Raw genomic sequence first — 6,000 nt, 5'->3', positions numbered from 1 at the left:
GCTGCTGCAGGGGACAAAAGCTAGAGGTGGCATGATGTAGAATCTAGGTATTTAGAGATGTCCAGGACCTACCCTAAAGCAGGGTGGATGAAAGGGGAAAGGCTGCAGTATCGCCATGACAAGGCTTTACCTCCCTGCTTTACTGTAGCCTCACCCCTGCCCTCACTATGCTTGCCCTAGGAGATGGCCTCATGGGGGGAGGTCAGCAAGACTGTCCCAGGCCTTACTCCCAGCCACCTTTGCTGACAGCTCAAAGGAAGGCAGAGGGAACCTTAGGTCCTTGGAGACTGGGTGAGCGTAGAGTTGAAGCTGGGACTCTGCGCCTCTCTGCAATTATGTCAAAGAAAAGACAAAATGATCCACAGGGTGAAAAGAGATCACTCTCCGAGTCAGCGATTTGTTTTGCTTTTTGTTTTATGTCAGAGAAACACTTGCCTTGTAAAACTAAACCTAGGAATGGTGGTAGGCCCTGGGTGCCAATCTTCCGTCCCAACCCCACTGATCTGACCCCCCAGGGGCCCTCGGTTCAGTCCCATGTGAGACCCATTTGGGTTGCTCTTCAGGCTTTCTGAGGCTAGGCCCCTTGAGGTGTCCTCAGACTCTCTGTCTACCCACACCCACACTTGGGATCCTAATTTGCAATTCAGGCAGCTGAAACTGATTCAGAACGAAAAACAATTGACATCACTCCTTGAAAAAAGAAAATGATTTTTTTATTGGCAATATAATAAAGCCTAGTTCTAAAAGCAATCTGCCTCCCACCCAGAAGGTTTACACTGGACAGGTGAGAGTTCTGTCCCCTCCTGCCATGCTAGGTGACAACAGCCTCAGCTGGTTTCCTCCAGGTGGGAAGTGACCAGCACAGGAGAGGCAGCTCCTCCCACCTATGCTGACCTGATCCAGCCCCACCTCTCCCTGTCCAGCCTTCACCTCTATATGTTTGTTCCCTAAGGAAGCTCTGTGCATGATGCGTATAAGTACCTTAAGTACTTTTCTGAGCCCCATTGCTCTGGCCCATGCATTGGGTTAAAGGCAGTATCTATCAAGCACTCTTCCTTCCAAAGGGTAGCTTGGAAGTAGGACTCTACATAAGCCTGCAGGGTGGCTGAGACCTTCCCCAGGCAGCCCCTGCACAAACCCATTGACTTCCTCTTGTTCCCAGCACATAAGGACCCCAGGTCATAGCAACAAGACAGAGCCTGGTTTCTGCTGGTTCTTGAGAACTCATGAAACCCTGAGGTTCATTTATCTGGAGTGTGCAGAGGCAAAGGAATGCTTTAGTGCGTCACTACCCAGCCCGCTGCATGCCAGATATCCAAGTGTGTTGGCTGGGGTGCCAGCCCCGATCTGGGTTCCCAGTGAAATAACTACACTGTGCAGGTTAAACCAGTTCCTGCCCCAAACTCCCAGTACCAAGGAGAACTGTAGGGTTCTTGGCTGCTGGCAGGATTGCATTGGTCAAGCTACGGTGCTGCTGTTGTTGTCAAGGTTGCAGCATATTCTGCATTGAAGACTAGATCAATGTGTATGTCCAAGGCTCCCAGGCAGTGAGAATAGTCCGTCTGTGTGTCCTGAGTGCTAGTGACGGCCAAGCAACTCAAAAAGAAGGCAGGCAGCTGCCTCTGGGGCTGGAGGTAAGGTCCTCACTCAACCTCCTTCTACCCATTGCCCCCCTTCCACTACCCCCCTTCTTTCTCTCTCCTCTTTTCCTCTCCCTAGCTCCTCCTCTTTGTCCCTGCTCCCCTAGCCTGGGCTTGCACCCTGGCTCGTATCATCAGGATCCTGAGTGTTTTGTTTCCCACTGATGCATGTGGGCATGAGACTGTCCACATTCCTGTGATTCATTCACTGTCTTGGTTACACCTGAACAGAGGCATCTTACGTACCTGGCCTTAAGGGGGCTTGGCTCTCCAATCTCACACCAGAATGAACTGATGATTTTCTCACCCAGCAAACACTGGCTGGGCCCCCGTGGAGGCCAAATGCTGTACTAGGCACCAGCCCTGCACATCCTTACCAGGACAGGGCTAATTCTCAGTCCCCTTCTACCATCGCTCCCTGAGGGCAGCCTGGCTCCAGCTCTGTTCTAGTGAAGGGAGAGGATTCTGGTTTGGAATGCTGGTAGCTGCTGCCACATGGTCCATATGTGACTCTTTCTTTCCTGATAGAAAGTTATGACTTAGTTATTTGAGGAGGAGGATCTGGTTCTTTACAGATGGCCAATCCTGGCCATGCATGGGCCTTTGCTGGCTGGGTCAGGTTCCCCTTCCTCACCTGACGGAAGATGCCCTGTAAGGTTAGCCTGATGCCCAAGAAATGCCAAAATGGGATGGGCCTGCCCCAAAAACAGGAGTGACCTTGGCAGAGTCCTTTCCCCTTTCTGGACTTCAGTTGCCTGGGTTCCTGCTGTAATTAGTATGAACTGACTAATGCCTGAAGGCTGGATGGTCACCTTTTCCAGCATGAAACCAAACCAGCAAGGAACGCAGGTGCTGCTGGGGAAACCAGGGTCCCTGTCGAGGCTCCTGTTCTTTGCCTCATCTGAGAGCTTAGAGTGGGTTCCCCACTGCCCATCTCCCTGGATCCATGAGCTCCACTGCTTTCTTGTCCGCTCCCCACCCAGGCAGTGGAGCCTCATGCCTTGCCATCTCCCTCCAGGGAGCTTTTAACCTGGAGGCTGACCAGTTCTCTCCCTCTCACCACGTGTACTGTGATCTGATGGCCTCCCACGGGCCCTGACCATCAAGACTAAGAGGGTTGTGGGTGTGTGGAATGTGCTACGGGCCTGCAGGGGATTCACTGTTCCTAGGAGACCAATGCACTCCCTGGTATCTCTCCTGCTAGAGCAAGGAGCAAAGTACAAAAGCAAGTGGACAGCCACACGTTTCCTCTCCAGTGCTCACGTCCCTACGATGTGATCTCTGTGGCATGTGGGTCTGACTTTCCGGGTTTCAAAACCTTTCCGTGAAGGAGGCGCTCACAGAGAGGGCAGCGGACACATGGCGGCAGTCAGGAAGTTAGAACCGAGTGAATGGTGTCACCATAATGGATTTGGTCAGCCAGTTGGCAATTCATTGTAGATTCATTCCTTAATACCCCACACCCCGGGCTGGATATCTCTGCGTGTCCTGGACGAGAAGATAGAAATAATTCAGCCTGAGGCTCCCCTCCAGTCTCCATTCCCAACTCTCACAGAAAAGAAACTCAAAACACATGTGCAGTGGTTTCACCTCTTCTCATGTTGAAGCCACCCTACTACTGGAGGCATGTTGAGACTTGCCCAAGGCAGGAGAAGGGGTCATACTTCCAGCCCCTACAGCCCACTGAATGTCATGATGGGTGCTGTTCACTTTGGTATCATTGGGTTGTGGTCATGACTGTACTTATTATTGGAAGCACATCTGTATTGCCAGCCCAATTGTTCTCTCTTGAGTAAGTGGGCAGTGTGGTTATTCCCACTTCACAGAGATGAGACTTCTTGCTGGAGTGCTCACAGGCAGCGGTAGGACCAGAATCCAGGCCTCCTGGCTCCCTGACTTGCCTGGACTCTGACAGCCCCGTATGGTCCAGGGATTGTTGACCTGACCTGTCAAAATACAAGTTCTGTCACCAGAAAACAGGGAGATGCAATCGCTGGGAGAGGGATCACTTTTTTTCTGCTTTAGGAATGATTTCGTGTTGCCTCTGAGCATAACCCCTGCAGATGATTAGCCTCCCGGGAATAGTAGGAGGTAACCATGCACATGCGTCAGCTGGATAAGGAGCCGGTGCACTTGGGCAAGAGGCAGGCTGGGCTGGGTGGAAAGAAGTAAAGAACTCTGTGAAATTTAAAGGGACTGAATCCAGGATTTAAATCAGATAAGACTTGTGAAATTCTCATGTCTGGTTGGTATCCCTCAGCGGGTAGAAAGAAGTCAGTATTACAAATTTGGATTTGTAAACTATGGTCTGGAGTGTGGAGCTTCTGGGAATGCATTTGCACTGCTCAGATATTAATATTGATGCAGTAGGTTAGGAATTAGGTGCTGAGAATAGAGTGATGCACATGATGGAGTTCCTGCCCTCACTGCACTTCCAGTCAAACATCGAACACAGCAGTTAAAACTGAAACAGAGAGAAAAGTGACATAAAAGGGCCAAGAGGGGGACACAGCCTGAACAGATAAGCTAGTCTGGGAAGGGAAAAGAGACATCAGGGAAGGCTTCCTGGAGGAAGGGACATTTAAACTTAGACCTAAAGGATGCATAAGAATTAGTGGCTGGGAGTGGATTACACCTGTAATCCCAGTACCTTGGGATGTTGAGGCAGGAAGATTGCTTGAGCCCAGGAGTTCGAGACCAGCCTGGGTAACATGATGAAACCTATGTCTACAAAACTTAAAAAAGAAAAAAACCTAGCTGGACATGGTGGCATGCACCTGTAGTCCTGGCTACTCAGGAGGCTAAGGCAGGAGGATCTCTTAAGCCCAGGAGTTTGAGGCTGCACTGAGCTATGATCGAGCCACTGCACATTAGCCTGGGTGACAGAGCGAGACCCTAGTCTCAAAAAAAAAAAAAAATTGAACCAGGTGAAGAGAAGTGGGGCAGTTTCCCTAACAAAAGGAACAGGTTTTCCTGACAAAAGGAACAGCAAGTGTGAAGGCCCAGAGGCAAGGGAAATGTGACATTATCTATGGGCTGAAAGATACTTTTTATGGCTGGTGAGTAGAGTTCAGGGAGACTGGAGATCAGAGGCTAGAGACAGTGACAAAGGATGTCAGTTCCCAAGATGAGTTAAGGAAGCAAGGTAAATCCTTCTCCAAGAAACTGGGAAAATTAGAAAAACAGAAGCAAGCACTCAAGGATGCTCAAGAGTGCTCTCTAACAGGAAGCCCCATGGGAGATGGCAGAGTTCACTGGTGTTGGAACCATGCCTAGTTTAGACCCCAGGCTCTACCTTCTAGGGTGTGACCTTGAGGAAGTCATTTCAACTCTCTGCAAAATGGAAGGGAGTCATTTCAACTCTGCAAAATGGAAGGAAGTGGAGGAGAACAGGCACCTGCAGGGCACCTACTGTGCACCATGTGCTGTGCTGAGTTGATTAATCTACTGAGAATAGTTACACCTACCTCACAGTGTAACTAATGAAACTTCAACTTAAACATTGTTGAATGTGTATGACTATGCCCAGCACCTAGGAGGCCCTCAGTAAATGCTAGCTGAGTTGGACTGTGTGCCTGGGGAACAAGGCAGGGCTTGGTGCCAGAGACAAAGAAAGATCCCGTTAGCAATGGGAGCGTGAGGTCAGAGTCCAGGCCACCGATGCAGGTAGGCTCCACCTGAGTGCCAGCTCCAGGTGCTTGGCAGAGGCTCTCAGGAGTGCTGTTTTAGAAGGACTTTGATTCTCCTGGCTCATCAGGAGAGAGTCATGACTGAGTATCAATGTCTGCCATAGGCACAAAATGGAGTGATAGTAATATATATGGCACACATTTGCCATTTTGGTCGAAAGCAAGATAATACGGACTCCTGTAGCTACAAGCCAAGAATCTTTGAGCATCCCTGCCATGGGCTAACCCTGCAGGTAGAAAGTAAGTGGTCCCATTTATGGGTCCCAAAATTTGGCAGGAAAACTCAAGTCTGAACACTGAGCTGCCAGAGGACTTTCTGCATTCCCAAGATGGCTTATTAGATGTGGGCTCCCAGAGTTATCTCCCAATTCAGGGAAGGCACAGTGGCCTGCAGGCACCATTCAATAAGTACTCAAGCAAGTGTGGGAGAAATAAAGATGCAGGCTCTGCCTCTGAGAAGCTCAGACCTGGCTGGGATCACTTCCCTTCAGAACACAGCCCAAACAAAGCAAGCCCCAAATAGGGCCTCACCTTATTTAGCCACTGAAGTCATAATTGCACTGATTTAGATTTTGAAAGAGGCCACCATCTTCTGCTATCTCAGATCTCCTTCCTTTAAAAAGAAAAGAAGTTTCCCCTTGAATCTACAAGGGTCAAATGTTGCAGGAGTC

At 49.8% G+C, this 6,000-nt stretch overlaps 1 protein-coding gene across 1 annotated transcript in view; it reads left to right on the top strand.

Annotated features, from left to right (window-relative positions):
- The window catches only part of MAPK4 (mitogen-activated protein kinase 4), a 101,949-nt gene that overhangs the window by 19,806 nt on the left and 76,143 nt on the right, over positions 1 to 6,000 (top strand). The window lies entirely within an intron of this gene.

This window comes from Colobus angolensis, unplaced genomic scaffold (assembly GCF_000951035.1).
Source record: "Colobus angolensis palliatus isolate OR3802 unplaced genomic scaffold, Cang.pa_1.0 Scaffold8, whole genome shotgun sequence".
Classification (NCBI taxonomy): domain Eukaryota; kingdom Metazoa; phylum Chordata; class Mammalia; order Primates; family Cercopithecidae; genus Colobus; species Colobus angolensis.
Note: the sequence above shows the minus strand (reverse complement) of the source record. Positions and strands in the feature narration are given on the sequence as shown.